The sequence below is a fragment of the Lactuca sativa genome, chromosome 8 (genome assembly GCF_002870075.4).
Source record: "Lactuca sativa cultivar Salinas chromosome 8, Lsat_Salinas_v11, whole genome shotgun sequence".
NCBI classification, from domain to species: domain Eukaryota; kingdom Viridiplantae; phylum Streptophyta; class Magnoliopsida; order Asterales; family Asteraceae; genus Lactuca; species Lactuca sativa.
Genome location: NC_056630.2, coordinates 163,771,390 through 163,791,594, shown reverse-complemented (window position 1 = coordinate 163,791,594; position 20,205 = coordinate 163,771,390). Strand labels below are relative to the sequence as shown.

The 20,205-nt window shown below is 35.1% G+C and overlaps 1 pseudogene; it reads left to right on the top strand.

Annotated features, from left to right (window-relative positions):
* The first annotated feature begins 300 nt into the window (after positions 1–300).
* LOC111878199 (NADP-dependent malic enzyme-like) lies at positions 301–8,250 on the top strand (annotated as a pseudogene).
* The last annotated feature ends 11,955 nt before the right edge of the window (positions 8,251–20,205 follow it).

The window sequence follows — 20,205 nt, the reverse complement described above, 5'->3', positions numbered from 1 at the left end:
TATTATTTTTATTATATATATATATATATATATATATATGTGTGTGTGTGTATATATATATATATATATATATATATATATATATATATATATATATATATATATATATATATATATATATATATATATATATATATATATATATATGAAAGTTGTGTTAAAAGATTAATGGTGAACTTGGGAGTTTTTGGCAGAAATGATCCCTCTATTATGTTTGTGGATGTTCCCTCTATTGTGCGGGATATTTTTTTTACATTATGTATATTCTTTAGGGTCATTTTATGTCAATATCCGTATTCTATGTGGACACAAGTCGTTCATCGTTCATCGGATTCTTTGATGTTTATCTTAGTGACATTCTGGAATTTTCCACCGCCTCTCCGATCAAATGCCCTTTCTATTCTCTGTTCGCACACCCACTTCACTTCCCAATCCATATCCGTCGCTTCTTCGACTTCTCCAAGGTTAGTCGGTCCCAACGGACTACATGGTCGACTACATAGGGGATCCACTTACTCATCGGAAATGGATAGCACTTTGGAGTCGATGAAGGACGGTGAAAGACCGATAGGCCACCGTTGGAGGCGGTGTTGAGGACGTCTGCGACGAAGATCGTGCCACCGAGGACCAACCCGTCACGCCTTGGACTGTTTCCGTTGCCAGGTATATCGCTGCTACAAGCCTACAGGTATCGCCTTACGAGGTCTTTGCTGAGGGATCCACGCCATAACAAGGGGCTTGCGTTCATCGAGAGGGAAATAGATTCTCATTACTTACGAGGTCTATTGCCTCCAGCTGTTTCTACACAGGAGCATCAGGTTTGCATTTTCTCACACCCCAAAACCAAGAACGGCGGAAACGTTTTGGGGCGAAGGACGTCATGTAAAGTATCACAACAATGCAAAGTAGTAAAAAAACAACAACATCATCCATTGCATTAATAGTATAATTTTAATTACAAGAGTGTTCTTTCATAGTATAAAACAACATAATGAATGATCGAAATATAAGACGAGTCTGGACTGCTACGTCTTCACAAAACCTGGTCGTCGTACCTGTCTATTTGTGACCTGAGAATACAAGTTATTTTGAAAGCGAGTATCAGCCAAAAAGCTGGTGAATTCATAAGTATTTTAGTGTTATTGATTTGTAAAACTTGTAGTGAAAGACCTGAAATTGTTTTGAAAGAAAGTTTGTGTAAGTATGAAAATGTTTGCAACTAATTGAAAACGTTTGAAATCCCTAGAAAATCTCATATTTCCTACTAGTATAAAAAGTAATCTTCTACCATGACCTAACTGTTTTGAAAGTAGCCTTCTACCAAGACCCGACTATTTTGAAAGTAGCCTTCTTCCAAGACCCGGCGGTACGACTATTATTATTATTCTAATCTGCCTCATCGATTAAGTGTATATGCCACATAGTAAAGGCATTAATAATATATTAACTGGAGTTTTATGTCCTTTTGTAATTGTCGTAAGTACTGTAGTATTATTAATAAGTGACTAATTTTGTACTATTTTGCCTTAATTGAGGGTTAAGGCATAATGTGATGGCTAGATCCCATAATAAACGCTCCACTGTCAAGAGATTTTGGGAACCAAACGCGACCCCTGCATTGACTGCAAGCCGCGAACATCCACGTTACTATGATCATGTATTCCCAATATAGCTATCACAATGCAGTAGTGATTCATTGGTATAGTTAGATCCTGAAATTGTTCCATGCTATATCACCTTGTTATGTCTGTTTTGTTATCATGTATTGTAATCGTATTTATGTAAGCGTATTCATGTAAGCGTATCTATGTAAACGTATTCATGTAAGCGTACCTATGTAAACGTATCCATGTAAGCGTACCTATGTAAACGTATCTATGTAAACGTATTTATGTAACGTGTAATGTATTAGTATAGACTCATGAATGAACTGACTCTTGTGTGATTCCTTGTACTTGGAATGGAAAGTAGTATCTCCTAACTATATCTATTATAGTTACTAGTAATATACGTGTATAACCGAAAGTATGCCTTTGCTACCCAAAGGTACTAAACCGACTAAGGGAAACTTTTATGTCTATATATGTATACATGATATATAACTAATATTTAGACGACATTCGGACAAGCAACCGATGCCCTAAGTCCACATCTCAACGAGGAAAAGGAAATAAAGTGAGCTAACCGTCCTAAGTCCTTTAAACATTATTTATATAACTATACATATCTAGGCATGCATTTGACAATATAAAAGCATAAAGAAGTTTTGTAAAACCTTTGAAAAGTTTAATACTAAGAAATGATGACTTGATGTCAGTTTATAAAACGATTGGAAAGTATTTTGTTTGGTAAGAGAGTTTAAGTATAAGGAAAACATTTGTTTGAAACACATTTGTAACAGAGTTTGAAAGGAAACTTAAAATATGTAAGACAATTTGATAAAGAGCTTTAAACATGTAGTACTTCATGTTTTCGACACAATTAGCAAGACAACACGTACATAGTTTCAATGGAAGTCATGATAGACTGACAGTCACAAAATTACAATTTTATTCAATAGAATGACACTAAAGTTTTGGTTTGGGCTAAGAAAAAACAATTTTATTCAATGGAATCGCACAAAAAATGTTTTTTATTTTATGGAAAATAGCCCAAAAATGGAATTTATTCATATAGTGGTTATAGCGCCACAATAGCGGTGACTATAATCGCGGTAAATAGCGTTAAATTGCGACGCTAATAGCGTCACCGCTATTTTGAAATAGCGTTTCCTTACCTCCGCTACCCGCTATAGCGCCGCTCTAGCAACGCTATTATATATATATATATATATATATATATATATATATATATATATATATATATATATATATATATATATATATATATATATATATCGTACCAAATTGTCGTATTAAATCACGCTTTATAAACAAAGTTATTCGTCACAACTCATAAAAGCTTGAGTGTTGAACATTATCGTTAAGTCGAAACTAACGCTATTTAGAACCTTGGATAAAGTATTTTCCTTATTAAACAAAATAATGTACATCAATATCCGTTTTAGTTTTATAACTAAAAAACTCTTTATTTTTTACATCACATATGATATTACAAGAAAGTTTAATAATAATAATAATAATAATAATAATAATAATAATAATAACATTATTATTATTATTATTATTTATTATTATTATTATATATATATATATATATATATATATATATATATATATATATATATATATATATATATGAAAGGTGTGTTAAAAGATTATTGGTAAACTTGGGAGTTTTTGGCAGAAATGATCCCTCTATTATGTTTGTGGATGTTCCCTCTATTGTGCGGGGTATTTTTTGACATTATGCATATTCTATAGGGTCATTTTATGTCAATATCCGTATTCTATGTGGACACAAGTCGTTCATCGTTCATCGGATTCTTTGATGTTTAACTTAGTGACATTCTGGAATTTTCCATTGCCTCTTCGATCACATGACCTTTCTATTCTCTGTTCGCACACCCATTTTACTTCACCCACTTCACTTCCCAATCCATATCCATCGGTTCTTCTATTTATCCATGGTTAGTCGGTCCCAACGGACTACATGGTCGACTACATAGGGGATCCACTTACTCATCGGAAATGGATAGGACTTTGGAGTCGATGAAGGACGGTGAAAGACCGATAGGCCACCGTTGGAGGCGGTGTTGAGGACGTCTGCGACGAAGATCGTGCCACCGAGGACCAACCCGTCACGCCTTGGACTGTTTCTGTTGCCAGGTATATCGCTGCTACAAGCCTACAAGTATTGCCTTACGAGGTCTTTGCTGAGGGATCCATGCCATAACAAGGGGCTTACGTTCATCGAGAGGGAAAGAGATTCTCATTACTTACGAGGTCTATTGCCTCCAGCTGTTTCTACACAGGAGCTTCAGGTTTGCATTTTGTCACACCCCAAAACCAAGAACGGCGGAAACGTTCTGGGGCGGAGGACGTCATTTAAAGTATCACAGCAATGCAAAGTAGTAAACAAGCAACAACATCATCCATTGCATTAATAGTATAATTTTAATTACAAGAGTGTTCTTTCATAGTATAAAACAACATAATGAATAATCGAAATATAAGACGAGTCTGGACTGCTCTGTCTTCATAAAACTTGGTTGTCGTACCTGTCTATTTGTGACCTGAGAATACAAGTTATTTTGAAAGCGAGTATCAGCCAAAAAGCTGGTGAATTCATAAGTATTTTAGTGTCATTGATTTGTAAAACTTGTAATGAAAGACTTGAAATTGTTTTGAAAGAATGTTTTATAAGTATGAAAATGTTTGCAAGTAATTGAAAACAATTGAAATCCCTAGAAAATCCCATATTTCCTACTAGTATAAAAAGAAATCTTCTACCATGACCTAACTGTTTGAAAGTAGTCTTCTACCAAGACCCGACTGTTTTGAAAGTAGTCTTCTACCATGACCCGACTGTTTTGAAAGTAGCCTTCTTCCTAGACCCGACTGTACGACTATTATTATTATTCTAATCTGCCTCATCGATTAAGTGTATATGCCACATAGTAAAGGCATTAATAATATATTAATTGGAGTTTTATGTCCTTTTGTAAATTTCGTAAGTACTGTAGTATTTGTAATAAGTGGCTACTTTTGTACTATTTTGCCTTAATTGAGGGTTAAGGCATAATGTGATGGCTAGATCCCATACTAAATGCTCCCCTGTCAAGAGATTTTGGGAACCAAACGCCACCCCTGCAATGACTGCAAGCCGCAAACATCCACATTACTATGATCATGTATACCCAATATAGCTATCACAATGTAGTAGTGATTCATTGGTATAGTTAGATCCTGAAATTGTTCCATGCTATAGCACCTTGTTATGTCTGTTTTGTTATCATGTATTGTAATCGAATTTATGTAAGCGTATTCATGTAAGCGTATCTATGTAAACGTATTCATGTAAGCGTACCTATGTAAGCGTATCTATGTAAACGTATTCATGTAACGTGTAATGTATTAGTATAGACTCATGAATGAACTGACTCTTGTGTGATTCCTTGTACTTGGAATGGAAAGTAGTATCTCCTATCTATATCTATTATAGTTACTAGTAATATACGTGTATAACCAAAAGTATGCCTTTGCTACCCAAAGGTACTTAACTGACCGAGGGAAACTTTTATGTCTATATATGTATACATGATATATAACTAATATTTAGACGACATTCGGACGACCAACCGATGCCCTAAGTCCACATCCCAACGAGGAAAAGGAAATAAAGTGAGCTGACCGTCCTAAGTCCTTTAAACATTATTTATATAAATATACATATCTAGGCATGCATTTGACAATATAAAAGCATAAAGAAGTTTTGTAAAACCTTTGAAAAGTTTAATACTAAGAAATGATGACTTGATGTCAGTTTATAAAACGATTTGAAAGTATTTTGTTGGGTAAGACAGTTTAAGTATAAGGAAAACCTTTGTTTGAAACATATTTGTAACAGAGTTTGAAAGGAAACTTACAATATGTAAGAAAATTTGATAAAGAGTTTTAAACATGTAAAAATGTTTAAGAAAGTCATTTGAAGAAATCTGTTTGGTAAAACAGTTAACGTATAGTAAATCCATTTGCATGCTAGTTATTAATCACATGTGATTGATATAATAACTAAACATGATTCAACTTGTATTCCCCCCCCCCCCCATAAATCATTTATAAACATTTACAAAACATTTAAAAGGTAAATTAAGGGGTATGAACTCACTTGCAGTGAGCGGATCGAATGGAAGTGTCGGACAAGTGCTTGGTGTCAAGTGAAGATTTAGACACACACAATGATCCTAATGACATATAAGGACATATGTATATAAAACACTAGTGATTATAACACTAATTATGCATTTATAAACATCCTAATGTGAGGAAAACACTTTGGTCAAGTGCTAGGAGGCTATTGGGTTGCAACAAAGGAGTGCAAGGCGTTATACGGGAGTTTATGGTCAATGGACCATGTTTGTTGGAGTTTACGGCCCAGGGGAGTTTACACCTGGCCATAAACTCTCAATTGGGTCACCAATGAGGCATAAAACTATTATAACTTAAGTGGTTAAGTGTTCCAAGGCTTAAACAAGAGGTTGGGTGGGTTTAAGGTCCAATAATGACCTTGTATGGTGTTTACAGTCTGGGGACAACTTCCCCATGAGTTTACGGCCGTAAACTCATGGTGAGAAGTACCATTTCGTGTATTGAAGTACTTAGTTCAATGGTGTAAGGTTCTATGCTAATATCCAAGGCTTACTAAGGTGTTAGGGGAATCAAAACACCCTTTGGGTGTGTTTACGGTTTTGGGAGATTCCCAAACCGTAAACTCATATCCATGGGGGGTTTTTGGTGTTTTTCAAGTGCTACACTCATCAAGGAAAGGATCTATTCTAGGTTCTAAGCATAAGGAAGGAGCTAGGGCACACTTTGGCACCCATTTTAGGGTTTACGGCCTAAGAAGATCTTGGGCCGTAAACACATTGTTCTTGTGTTTCTTGGGTGATTTCCTTGATATATGGATGTGGAACAAGCTTTAATACACTCTAGGATAGAAGTACTTACAATTGGGACAAAATCTTAAAGATCCTTGGGAGAGAAATTGGGTTTTCTCTAGCTTGAAATGGAAAAAATGAAGGAAAAATGGCTAAGTGCCATATATATACTCCATGGAGTTTACGGTTCAAATGCCATTTGGGCCGTAAACTCCAAACTCTTGGAGTTTTTGGAACTTTATTGATGTACAATAAACTCTAGGGCATCCTCTCTCCTGATATCTCCTAAAGTGCTAATCCTAATATAGTCAAACTTATTCCAAAAAGCTTGAAAATTAGCAGAAACTGTTCTGACTTCTATTGAAGTGAAGGGTTGTACAAAATAGAAAATTTCGGGTTGTCACACATTTTTCCTCAACATCTCTATTGGTACTGAATATCAATTTGGCTTAATCATGATTTAGCTTATATGAGTTGTATTTTACCCATCAGGAGAGGAAATTGATGCAAACTATTCACAATTATGAAGTTCCCCTGCATGTGGCTATGATGGAACTTGAGGTATCATTTGAAACTTTATCCTGTTTTCCATTTTCCTTTGATGTTCTCTAATCAACCTATTTCACAAGTTCATATCATTCATCCTGTTTTCTGTTTATTCCAAATACTCATTCCACTGTGGCTTATAGGAACGGAATGAGAGGCTGTTCTACGAGCTTCTTATTGACAGTGTAGAAGAACTTCTCCCTGTTGTATACACTCCTACAGTTGGTGAAGCCTTCCAGAAATACAAGAGTGTTTTCAAGCGCCCTCAGGGTCTATACATTAGCATGAAAGAGAAGTACACCTCTCACATTAGCCTAACCTTACTTAAATTACTTTAAATTATCATGACTTCACAATGAAATAACTCAAATTCACAGGGGAAAGATTCTTAAGGCGCTCAACAACTAGCCTGAGAGGAATATTCAAGTTATTGTGGTGACAAATGGAGAACGTATCTTGGGACTTGGAGATCTTGGGTGTCAGGTAACATAAGCTAAATTTTCTTTCCTTCATGATTATTTTCATCAATGTCATTATAGTTTTTTACATATGAAACAACGTTGTATTCTAAATTACTATTTAAATTTGTACAGGGTATGGGAGTTCCAGTTGGGAAACTCGCTTTATATACTGCACTTGGAGGTGTTAGACCTTCTGCAGTAAGTTGTTTGAGTAATTACTTTTCTACTTATTTTATTAGGTAGATAATAAAAAACACTTTGAATTGCAAATTTAATTATGACCATTATGTTTTCCATGTAGTGTTTGCCAATAACCAATGATGTGGGGACAAATAATCAGAAGCTACTCGATGATGAATTCCATATTGGTCTTAAACAAAAGAGGACCACTTGAAAGGTAGAAGATTTATTTCAACTTAATCATGTCCTCTTTTTGATATAAATGCAAGTTTTGACTTTTTAATTTTTTTTTCTGCGGTAATATTATGAGTTACTTGAAGAGTTCATGTCTGCAGTCAAACAGAACTATAGTGAAAAAGTTCTTATACAGGTAAATAATCCATGTAGGCTTCTAAGAGTCACATAAAACTGTAAATTTTTTCACCATAAATACATCTTTTCATGTAAACTTATTTGGGTACTTCTTAAAATTTTCAGTTTGAAGACTTTGCAAACCATTATTGAATTTTTGACTTCCCACCATTATTAAAATTCTGACTTCTAGATTTATAATAGTTTTAATGCAATTGGTTACAGGTAAATAATCCATGTAGGCTTCTAAGAGTCACATAAAACTGTAAATTTTTTCACCATAAATACATCTTTTCATGTAAACTTATTTGGGTACTTCTTAAAATTTTCAGTTTGAAGACTTTGCAAACCATTATTGAATTTTTGACTTCCCACCATTATTAAAATTCTGACTTCTAGATTTATAATAGTTTTAATGCAATTGGTGAAATTTTTTACATATTAATTGATAAAAAAAATCTATGACTTTTAAGTAAGAATTATGGAAGTTAACAAATTCATATTGCAAATTAACAAATTCATATTGCAAATTATCTTTCAAACTTTGAGTTACACTACATGCTTAATTCAATGTACTAGATTTTCAGAAGAAACAAATGATTTGGAATGAAATTAGTTAGGGTAGTGATGCAAATTAACAAATTCTAGCTCCTTTTATCTACTTCTTTCTATTCTGTTTATAGAATATCTACATATATGAATCTTTGTACAACACAATTGACAGGTAGAAAGAATTTCATATTTTGTGGTTCAATAATGTAACTATTTTTCCCAATAATGTAACTATTTTTTGTAATCCAAAAGTTTAAAAATGCAGTCCTCTCAAATGAATCCAAATGTGTTTTTGTTCTGACAAACAGATGTAGATGCCATCAATTGGCTGTCAATGGTAGGACATATGCTGCGGTGAGCATTTTGTCTATGGCTTTCATCGAGGGTAGTTTTGCAATTTAAAACATCTGCTACATTAAGAGGCTTCCTTTTTCTTTTACATCTCAATCTTTGAAAGATTTAGGAGTGAAATGTCTAAAATACCCCCCGTGATTTTATATGTAGTGCAGCCAAAACAACACTTATTGACTATGGGGCGGAGTATGTTTGTGCAAAAACTTTTAAATCTCATGAAGTGGTTTCTTTATAAGGTATGATTTTTTCCCATCTTCATGGAGGTTTGATTTGTTACCAAGTTTCAAATTCAACATGTCTGATATGGACATAAGAAGTTGTGATGAAGGAAACCAACAATCATGGAGGTAGTAGGCATAACTCATGAGGGCATAATTGGAAATTTACCTGACATGACATAATATTTAATATTTATCTTTCTTACATACATGCAGACAACCGGATTTATATCAAGGATCCCCATAAAGCTCAGAGTACAGTACATGGTCAACTGTTCTCTCCCAAGTGATTGAGAAAATTTGTAGTAAAAATATAATAACACCAGAAAGTGTAAGTTTTGTTTGGTGGAATCACAAAGGAATGGAATGTAAGAATGATTTATGTTAATACTTTTTTTTCTTTAGGAAAGGAACTTCTTATTAAAAACACTTGGAAAAGGAATCAACACCACACCCAAAGCCAGGAATCGGAACTTCACAACCTCCAGCTTGCAAAAGGACTCCTCTCCATTGCCTTTGATTTGATGATTCACATGTAGAGTTGAGTTCTTTTATAGGATTTTGCATCTCAAAATGATGGAAGCTGTCTAAATCCATACCCTGCACAGCGGGGTTCCCTATTATTTTTATCCAGTAAATTTACCATATATATGTATATGTTACAAAAATAAAATATCCATTAAAACACAAACATTACTTCCTAATACATACTGAAAAGGAAAAGAATAAAACCATGATCAAAACCGAATCCCGCGGAGCGGGATATCCTAGCTAGTTATTATTATATAAATGTTTGCGGTTTGGATTAGGTTGTTTTTTCATTCCAATCTTATAGAAGAGTAAAATTGTTTGTTTATTTTTTATTCAGAACTTTAATAGATTAAAACGTCTATTGTGGGCATTTATACGCATAGAAAAAGACAAATTTGTCAAATTTTGTTTAGTTTTTTCGAGACAAAAGTTACAGGATTTCTTATAGTAGCCATCAATTACAAAATAAAGAGTGAGAAATAGGCCAAAGGTCCACGGAATCCGAAAATGGGTTGAGAAATTAGTCAATGGGTTATTAAATTGTGTTCTAATATGCTCTAAGTGGTTCACCAAATATATAAGATATATTTTTCGTCATTTTTATACAATTTTTTGGTCAAATATCTAAAAAAGCTTCACTTTTTTACATCATATAAAATCACCTTTTGTTTGAAAATGGTTTTTTTTATGATTCCTACCAACAAAACAAAACACATGGTTTTTTTAAGTGACGAAAAAGAATTAAAACAAATGCTATTTTTTTTGACAAAAACTATGATTACCTCAACGTGGGATTCTAAATACATCATATTAAAACCATCATCAAATGTCAAAACCATTAAAATAAAAATCAAAGTAAAAAAAAAAAACATTAATAATGTAATAGTAATCATGAAATCCTGAAACAGAAAAACTCAATAAGAAAACGTTTTTTTCTTTGATAATAAATCCCATGCCTTGCAAAATTACTATTCACCTACTGACCTACAAATCATTCCATTTTTCGATCTTTTTGCATTTTTTTGGGAGGAGCTATTATTTCTTAAAACAAAAAGTAACTACATTTTTTTTTCGGTATAAAGTTTCCTTGTGAAAATGTTTTTAAAAAGGATAATGATTTGAAAAGGTAATGGACTTTTGATTATGTTTGCATTTAGTCAATAAATTTTTTTTATTATCTGTTTGTCACTAAGCTATTGAAATTGTTCACATTTTACCCTTATGATCGGTAACATCCGGTCATAAAGGTAAAATATGAACAGTTTCAATAGTTCAGTGACAAATATATAATAAAAAAAAGTTTAATGACTAAATGTGAAGAAAATTGAATGTTCGTTTTCCTCTCAAATTATCCTAATATTATACCCCTAAAAAGGTATAAAAAACGAAAAATGAAACCAATATTATATGTATATGTTTTACTCCATGTATTGACGTACATCATATTAGTATATTTACTATTAAAAGAGATATCGAAATTTTCATATTACACACAACATACATTTAGAAGTATTTTTAATATTATTATTCTTTTTAATTTTTCTTATGTAACTTCTGTTAACATATACATACATATAGTTGAAAACATACATACGATCAAATATATAGATACATAAATGGTCAATATTATATTACAGTTTCAAAAGTAGCCCCGTATGTATAAAGTTATTATAGGAATTCTTCCTCGTTAGTTAGAAATTTTTTATTTTTTTCATTTTTAACGATTATATTTTAAAAATAAAATGGTATATTATTAATTTGTCTATGAGTTTAAAGCATCTTATTTTCTTTAAAGAAGAAAAAACGATAAAGAATAATATGATATTTTTACTTTAAGCATATACAAAATAGATTTTCTTGACCAGTTTTGTACAGGAAACACATATAGTTAAATATAAATTGAAACTGTCCAAAGAACTAACCAACACCATCTGAGAGTCATATATATATATATATATATATATATATATATATATATATATATATATATATATATATATATATATATATATATATATATATGTGTGTGTGTGTGTGTGTGTGTGTGTGTGTGTGTGTGTGTGTGGAATGTTTAAATGAGAAGAATTATGAAACCGAGAACGTGAGAACAAATCTGGGCCATATATATTTTTTGCCGAAAAACCCTTCTGGGTATCGGCGCGACGGAGGAATATAATATTCATACGTAAATAAAAAGGTAATTATATCCTCATAAATTTCAAATATGTCGCTTAAGCTGAAAATATGTTTAGTCAATCGTAAAAATAAAATTAGGGTACAAATGAACACATGATGTAAATAAGATCTTGTGCTAGCTCGATTTATTCGGATTGGTACAAGTACAAATGTAGAGAGAGAGAGAGAGAGAGAGTACAATGCTTACAATGGCAAAAACTACAAAAGACTTATGTACTTACTCTATTTATAGAGTTCTAGACGGATACAAAAACATACCAGAACTTCGACATTAATAACGAATCTATAAATAGGTCTAATACAATACATACACTACCGAAGTCATGTTTACCTTCGATATTGACATAACATTCGCTACTAAGGCAACTATGTAAGCTTCAATATATCACAACAAATATGACTCTACAATCTCCCCATTTGTGATCAATATCAAATCTACAGACTAAGGGTAGTACCTTTATCACTTGTTGCAAAACTCTTCTAATTTCCATGTACCGGACGATGATCTCCCTTATCTCTGCTCTATCATCATTCGTATTCTTCTTGAAATTGTTGATTCGAAGAAGGATACTGGAAATATTATGATTTGGATATCTTTTTACATCGTCAGTACAAAAGAAAAACTTCTTTTTTCCGCCCTTCATATTCTTCCATTCAAAAATAACTCCTAAAGGATGATTGATTATTTCACCATCTTCATAATCATTAATGTTGAATTTCACTTTCAACAATGATTTGGGAACCTTTGACTTCTTTTTTGTAAACAATAGTTAACTCAAAATTTGTTAATGCTAGGTTACCAAAGTAATAGTTTAAGAAGCTCTAAATTTGACCATACCCAATGATGCACGATGCTTTGTCTTGAATTTGGTGATTATTCAAATCTCCCAATATCTTCGTAATTGTGATGAGATCACTCAAATTCATCAAAGGGAAGTCAACAATTGTGAAGTCAACCACAAGATTGTTTGCCTTAATAACACTATATTGATAGTTTTGCAAGATTCCTTCGAACATAACATCAGGAGTTATCGATATCAATTTGACAATCTTCACCAAGGACCAAACATCTTCCTTTTTACCAAGACCAACATGGAAACGAATCTTCAGCTTCTTCTACTCCTCTATATATTTATAATTCTCAACAATCTTGAATTGAGCAGAAGTAAACATGGCGTGATTAATTGGAAAGTCCAATTGGTTGAAATCTAGATCTTCAATGTCAAAAATTTCTTTGGAACTTTTCCCAACGCATCCACCTTGCCACACACCACATCTGCAGTTGTTTTGTAACACCACACCTTGTTTGGATCTCCCTTATCAAGACCAGGTGGGTCATTTGCTCTGATTCGCATGATGTTGTTCAACTGCTTTATTCTTTCAAACTCAAGATCTTGAAGCTTTTGCTTCTCTTCTATTGTAGTTTCCACATGAACACATTTTCCTTTATCTTTTGGTTCAGAAGTTGCAACAGGTTTGATTGTAGCTTTGACATATCAACTTCGACATTTGGTGTAGTAGTTTTTGTCAAAGTTGCCATAGTGGCTTTCATTGGAATTGAAGTTGGAATTTGAGTAGGAAACACCTTGCCAATTACTTTTCCTTTATCTTCTCCACCATATTTCGATGACCACCTCTCTTATCTCCCCCCCTGTGACATGATCATTGATGGACATGGAGTATGGTTGCGTAATTGAAGAACCAAATACAATATCGGGGTGAGTTGCGTTTTAAAACATGACTCCAAGGATGAAACCACATAAAAGATTTGTTATGGAGATATCCAAGTTGTTAATGGAACATCAAACTTGGATAAGCTATCATGAACACTCGTAAGAGAGTTATCAATATTTTTAAACACCTTGCCATTTAATTCCTTCTTGAGCTTAATCTCCTTAGCATATTCCATATTAAAGGAGCGAATGTATTCAACCAAAGTTCGTGTAGCCCCCAAAAGAACATCATTATTATTCTTCACACCATCACAAAAGAGATTCACCTTTTTTTACTTCTTTTGTAAACAAATTAGTCAATTCGTGAACATTCAAAATAATTGAATCTTTTGATGAGGTAACAATTTGTTCAAATAAGTATGCCTTTCAGGATCAACATTATGTAATTCCTTGATTTCATGTTTATAAGAACTAGATTGATTAGCAAGACGTTCTTCTAGACTCGTAACAACATTGTTTATCAAAGTCTTCGTCCTTGACTCTTTATGTAACAATCCCAAAAATATAGTCCAAAATTTTCTTTTTAAATTATAATTAAAACCATAGTAATCTAAACCATATCATGGAAACATAAGCGAAAATATTTCAAAACATCTTATCAATCACTATATCAAAATCATATATCAAAATATTAGAGTAAATCATTCCAGGCTACAAGTTGTGGTGTGTGTAATGCAGTCATCCCGAGCTCTTCCCCTGGATAATGGAAGTACCTGAAACCAAAACTGAAAACTGTAAGCACGAAGCTTAGTGAGTCTCCCCAAACTACCACATACCATACACGTAAACACATATTGCAAACATTGGGCCTAGCCCGCTACCTCGGGCCCTGCACGGCAGCGAACGAATCCGATATCAGGCCCCGCCTAGCATCGAGCCCCTCTCAGTATACATATCTGTTTCTACTAGGGTTTGCTTGGTACATCATACAATTACAAATTGAAAACATAATACCAGGTCAAGTTTTAGTTAAATACAATAGTGAACCAATCATGCTTCAATATATCTTCAGATCAACAGTTGGCTTATCCAACGAAGGACTAAGCAAGTGCCACATGCCATGGGGACCTTCGCATCTAAAAAAATTGTCATTCCAAAGCGCTCAAGCAAGTTCATCGCGTAATTTTCTTGACTTATAAAAATTCCTTTTTTGCTTTCGTGAATGTTCAGTCCCAAAAAGTAATTAATTTTGCCCATCATACTCATCTCGAACATACTTTTCATCAACTCTTCAAATTCCCTTGACAAAGAAGGGTCAGTAGAACCAAAATTTATATCATTGACATAAATTTGAACAAGCATGTGATGATTTCCAACTTTCTTTCAAAATAATGTGGGATCAATTGAACCTTGGTTAAATATAGTGATCTTCAACAAACTGATTAAAGTCGCATACCAAGCATGTGGTGCTTGTTTCGACCCATAAACTGCTTTTTTAAGGATATAAAAATGATTAGGAAACTTATCATTCACAAATCCAGGTGGTTGCACAACATATATAGTCTCTTCGAGTACACCATTGAGGAAAGCAAACTTCACATCTATTTGGTACACATATAAGTTCTTGTGAGCTGCATAAGCAAGAAAAATGTGCATTGCTTCGAGTCTTGTGATTGAAACAAAGGCTTCATCGTAATCAATTCCTTCTTGTTGACAATAACCTTTCACAACTAATATTGTCTTATTGCGAGCCACATTACCTTCTTTATCAACTTTATTTTTTAAATAGAAACCCAATCAGGATGTTCTAATGCAGTCTTAATTGCTTTCAGTTCAATTTTAGAAATAAAAACATTAAACATGTAAAATTTTTTATGAACACTAAGAACTTCATTTCTTTCTCTAACCTGTGCTCTTGTTAACATACCAGAATTAGGGTTACTAATGATTTGTTCTTTCGGATGATTAAGAATCCATTTCTCCATAGAAGGAAATGATGGATCAAAATCCAACTGAGCATTCTCAAATATTTCTTTAGTCTCTGAAAATTCTTCTGCAACAGATAAAGAATCATTAATGTCATCATTTTCATTAGATATTTATGTGACTTGGATCCCTGTATACATATGGATTGACTACGTGTTACTCCCCCCCAACACCAACATTCGAAACTAATAGCTCCCACTTGACTTGAGGTTGTGATGTCAAGTGCTCCCGTTCAACTTGACCAGATGTCGAAGTTTAATCCTCTTCGACATTAGTTCTTGGTGTTGAAGATGAATATTCATCTATGTGTCCATCAGTGATAGTTGAGTCGCCAGAATGCTTCGATGCTTCAAATACTTGATTGTCATAAAGATTAACCTCATCATCAATTGCTCTGTTAGGAATACTAACAAGAAAATCAAAGTCAATATCAAAAGTAAGCATTTGTTCAGATTCTTCATTAAAATTAGAAAGTATTGGTTTCTGAGGAAATTCATGTTAAACTCTTTTAGCATATTAATCATCAAATGTTAAATTGAAAGTTTCTTCAACTCTTCGCATTCGTTTGTTCATCACCCTATATGACATAAAATTTTGATAATATCCATGAAAGATTTCTTCATCATCCTTTGTCTGAAACTTCGAAAGATTATATTTTACTTTTATATTCATGATAACACAACTACAACCAACAACATGGAAAAATTTTACATTAGGTTTCCTTTTATTCATGATTCACAGGGTGTGATGTTAAATCTTCGATGAATGAAGAATGATTTTGTGTGAAAAAAGCTATATAAATCGCTTCTACCAATAAATATTAAGGTAAATTTGCATATGTGAGCATTGTTCTAGTAACTTCACATAAAGATTGATTTGTCCTTTCGACAACACCATTTTGTTGTGGTGTCTAAGGAGACAAAGAATTATGAAAAATTCCAAGATTTCTCAAGAATTAATCAAGAAGTTGATTCTTGAATTTAATTCTATTATCACTTTTGATGCGTCAAACTTTCTACTTCAAACTCAGTTCAATACTTTTGATAATATTATTTATCACTTGAGTAGTCTTAGATTTCTATCTAAGAAATGAACCCAAGTGAAACACGAAAAATCATCTACTATGTAACATCCTGGTTCCGAGGTATAACATTTCTATATGTAATAATGAGTTTGCATGGGTGACTCGACGAGTTGGTGCCTCAACTCGTCGAGTAGGGTCACGATGGGTGACGTGGATTAATAAGCTGAATCGACGAGTCAGTTAGCCGACTCGCCGTGTCAGCGCTGCTAAAGGAAACCCTAAACCTTCAGGCCTGTGGCCTATTTAAGGACACTTTGTAATGCCGAAATTTTTCAAAACAAATTTTTCATTTAAAATTACTTTTATCCTTAATACTTTTCATAAAAATCCCATTTTGTATAAATTACAATACATGACTCTTTTGTTCAATCAATTAATAAACCAGGATCTTCAAAACAACCGCTTCCTCTGGTGTGTACAATCGAGCCGATGCCGTCCCGTGATCCGGAGAAAACCTGAAACACATTACACAAAACACTGTAAGCACGAAGCTTAGTGAGTTCCCCAAAATACCACTCTAACACATATTAGCCACTCAAGGAAATAACTCTGTTGACCTTCTGGTCAGTGTGTCTCAGTGGGACCCTCCAGTCCCAACTCTCGGTGGGCCCTCTGGCCCTAACTCTATGGACCCAAAGGTCCTAACTCTGAGAACTCTGAATCACATATCACAATAAATCTCAACACATAAACAACATACAAATACACTGGCACATAATTCTAAAAATACCACATATAACATATAATAGCCACTTGAGGCTATAAGTCTATGGGCCCTTAGGCCCTAACTCTGCGAACCCTCTGGTCCTAGCTCTGTGGACCTTCCGGTCCTCACTCTGATATACACACAACATAAATCACATAGAAATAATGCAGTGCCACACATCACATAGATAGCATATAATATCTCTATCACATAACTTTGTTACCACTCTAGGTAAAGTATAGTGAGAAGACTCACCTGCTACTGCCGACTGAAGAACAGTCCACGCTGCTCCGACCAGCGTCACGAACACCACCACTGAATCACCGAAACCAATAATCACCAATAACAACCAAAATACTCCTGGAAGTCAACTGGTCAACTCTTGGTCAAAGTCAAAGTCCTCAGTCAAAGTCAACCCTCCTGGTTGACCCTACTCGCTGAGTCAACCCGTCGACTCGTCGAGTCCCCATGCTCAGAACTTCCCCAAACCGCGACCCAACTCGCCAAGTCACCCCGAGACTCGCCAAGTCCCACAACTCTGAGTCCCCTCGCACTCCACTCACCGAGTCCTCTCTTGACTCACCGATTTACGGCTCAACCAGAAGAAGGTTAGGACCTCACGACCAGACTCGCAGAGTCCAAGAACAGACTCGCCGAGTCCAAGGCTATCTTCAACCAACTCGCCGAGTTGTTCTTCCAACTCGCCAAGTTCCTGCCCATCTTCAAGCAACTCACCGAGTACACCTTTGTGACTCGCCGAGTACCTCTAGATCTTAATCCATACAGAAGCTTTCCAGGCCCTACAAATGATCCAAACCATAGATCTACCCTTCTACAACCCATCCATCATGTAAAGTGGCAAACTTTACGTGAATCCAAAGAGATATAAGCATATAACACTCTAGGGTTAGGGTTTGGGACAAGATGGCTTCACCAATCACTCAAGAACAGGGACTCTAATGCACTCTAGACCTTCTCCATTCCAGATCTGAGGTAGCAACCTCAGATCTAACCTCCAATCAAAACACCACATGCTATCTTTTCCAAAAACCTCAAAATGAAGAATAAAAGCCCAAGCAACGAAATAATACCTCAAAAGGAAACTCCAACAGAAGAGAAATCTGAATCCTAGCAAAGCCCCTTGCTCCAAGCCTCTTAACTCTCCAAGATCTCTTCCAAAATCTCTTCTCCAAGGTTCAAATGCTCTCAAACCACTCACAAACGCTCCCTAGGGTTTTCTGGACTTCAAGAGAGGGTAAAGAGGCTGGGGAGAGGGGATAATGTCCTTTATATAGGGCTCATCCTCCGAAACTAGGGTTTTCTCCAGACAACACCAACTCGCCGAGTCCAGCCGCCGAGTTGGCCACTTAACACGCGACCAGAATCGCGACCCTACTCGTCGAGTCCACCCATGGACTCGCCGAGTTGCTCTTTCACATTTACACTTTGAACCCTGAATATGCACTCCTGAACTCGAGATGTTACACACTTATAGCCTCCATTTCGCCTCACAAGTAACCTTGCACCCCTGAGAGCAAACCCTAATCGCCATTTGAGCTAGAGAGTGAGTGAGGAGCTAATTTGAGCGGTTTTGTGCATCCTTTGAAGAAGATTTGGAGAGCTTGGTGTGTTTGATCAAGGAGGGGTTGTAGATCCAGAATTCTCCAATGGTTAGCTTCAGTGCAAATGTAAAAGCTCCTATCTTGACCTTTATTTTGTGAGATCTTAGTTTAGGGAGATTTTGAGGGTTTTCTCCCATCATTTCTTGGCAATGAGTTATTTGAGCATATCATGAGGTTGAAAACCTCAGATCTGGACTATAGAAGGACTTGAGATACCAAAGATCCAAGCTTTATTGAGCTAGAGTCTAGCTTTTGTGCATCTAGCCCTTGTAGGAGCTTGTTTTGGCATTATGAGTCGTATATGCCATGATTAAACATAAAGCTTGCAGCTTTACATGTCAGTCAACCCTTAGGATGGTAGATCTGGTGTTTGGAGTGATGGATCTGCCTTAAATCGTCTGAATGAGGAATCTGATCGCAGGGACTCACCGAGTCCATGGCCTGACTCGACGAGTCGGTGAGGGTTTGTCCCGATGTGTTGATTGTGCGATAACTCAGCGAGTAGGGGGTCAACTCGACGATTTTAGCTGTACTTTTTGAGACTTCTGAGGATATGAGGGGACTCGACGAGTCACAAGAGTGCGTTCGACAAGTCAGGTCAAACATGGACTGTTGACTCGAGTTTGACTTTTGTTGACTTTGGGGTTTTGGTCAACGTGAGTAATAAAGACCATGGAGGGGTAAAATGGTCTTTTATCCAATTCAAAAGAGCTAAAGTTGGAAAGAATAGCCTTCGTTTATTTGAGTCGCGAAAAGAGTATTAATTAGAGATATTCATCCTTTGTGTTAGGTGGAGGCTAGTTTGAGATCCGAGCACGAGGTTATTTGTTCACCTGCTTGCGAGGTGAGTCTTCTCACTATACTTTACCTAGAGTGGTAATTATTTGTGACCAAAGGGTCCTATGTGCTTATTTGAGTTATGCATTTATGTGTGATATGTAATATATGATATATTATGTGATACTTCGACCGGATCGGAGGGTCCAACGAGCTATGAGACCGGAGGGTCATCACTTAGACCGGACCGAAGGGTCCAACGAGCTATGAGACCGGAGGGTCCTCACTAAGACCGGACCAGAGGGTCCAATGAGCCGTGGGACCTGAGCATCCCGCTGAGACACATAGACCGGAGGGTCTTACAGAGTTATAGCCTCGAGTGGCTAATGTGCTATATGTGGTATTTTGG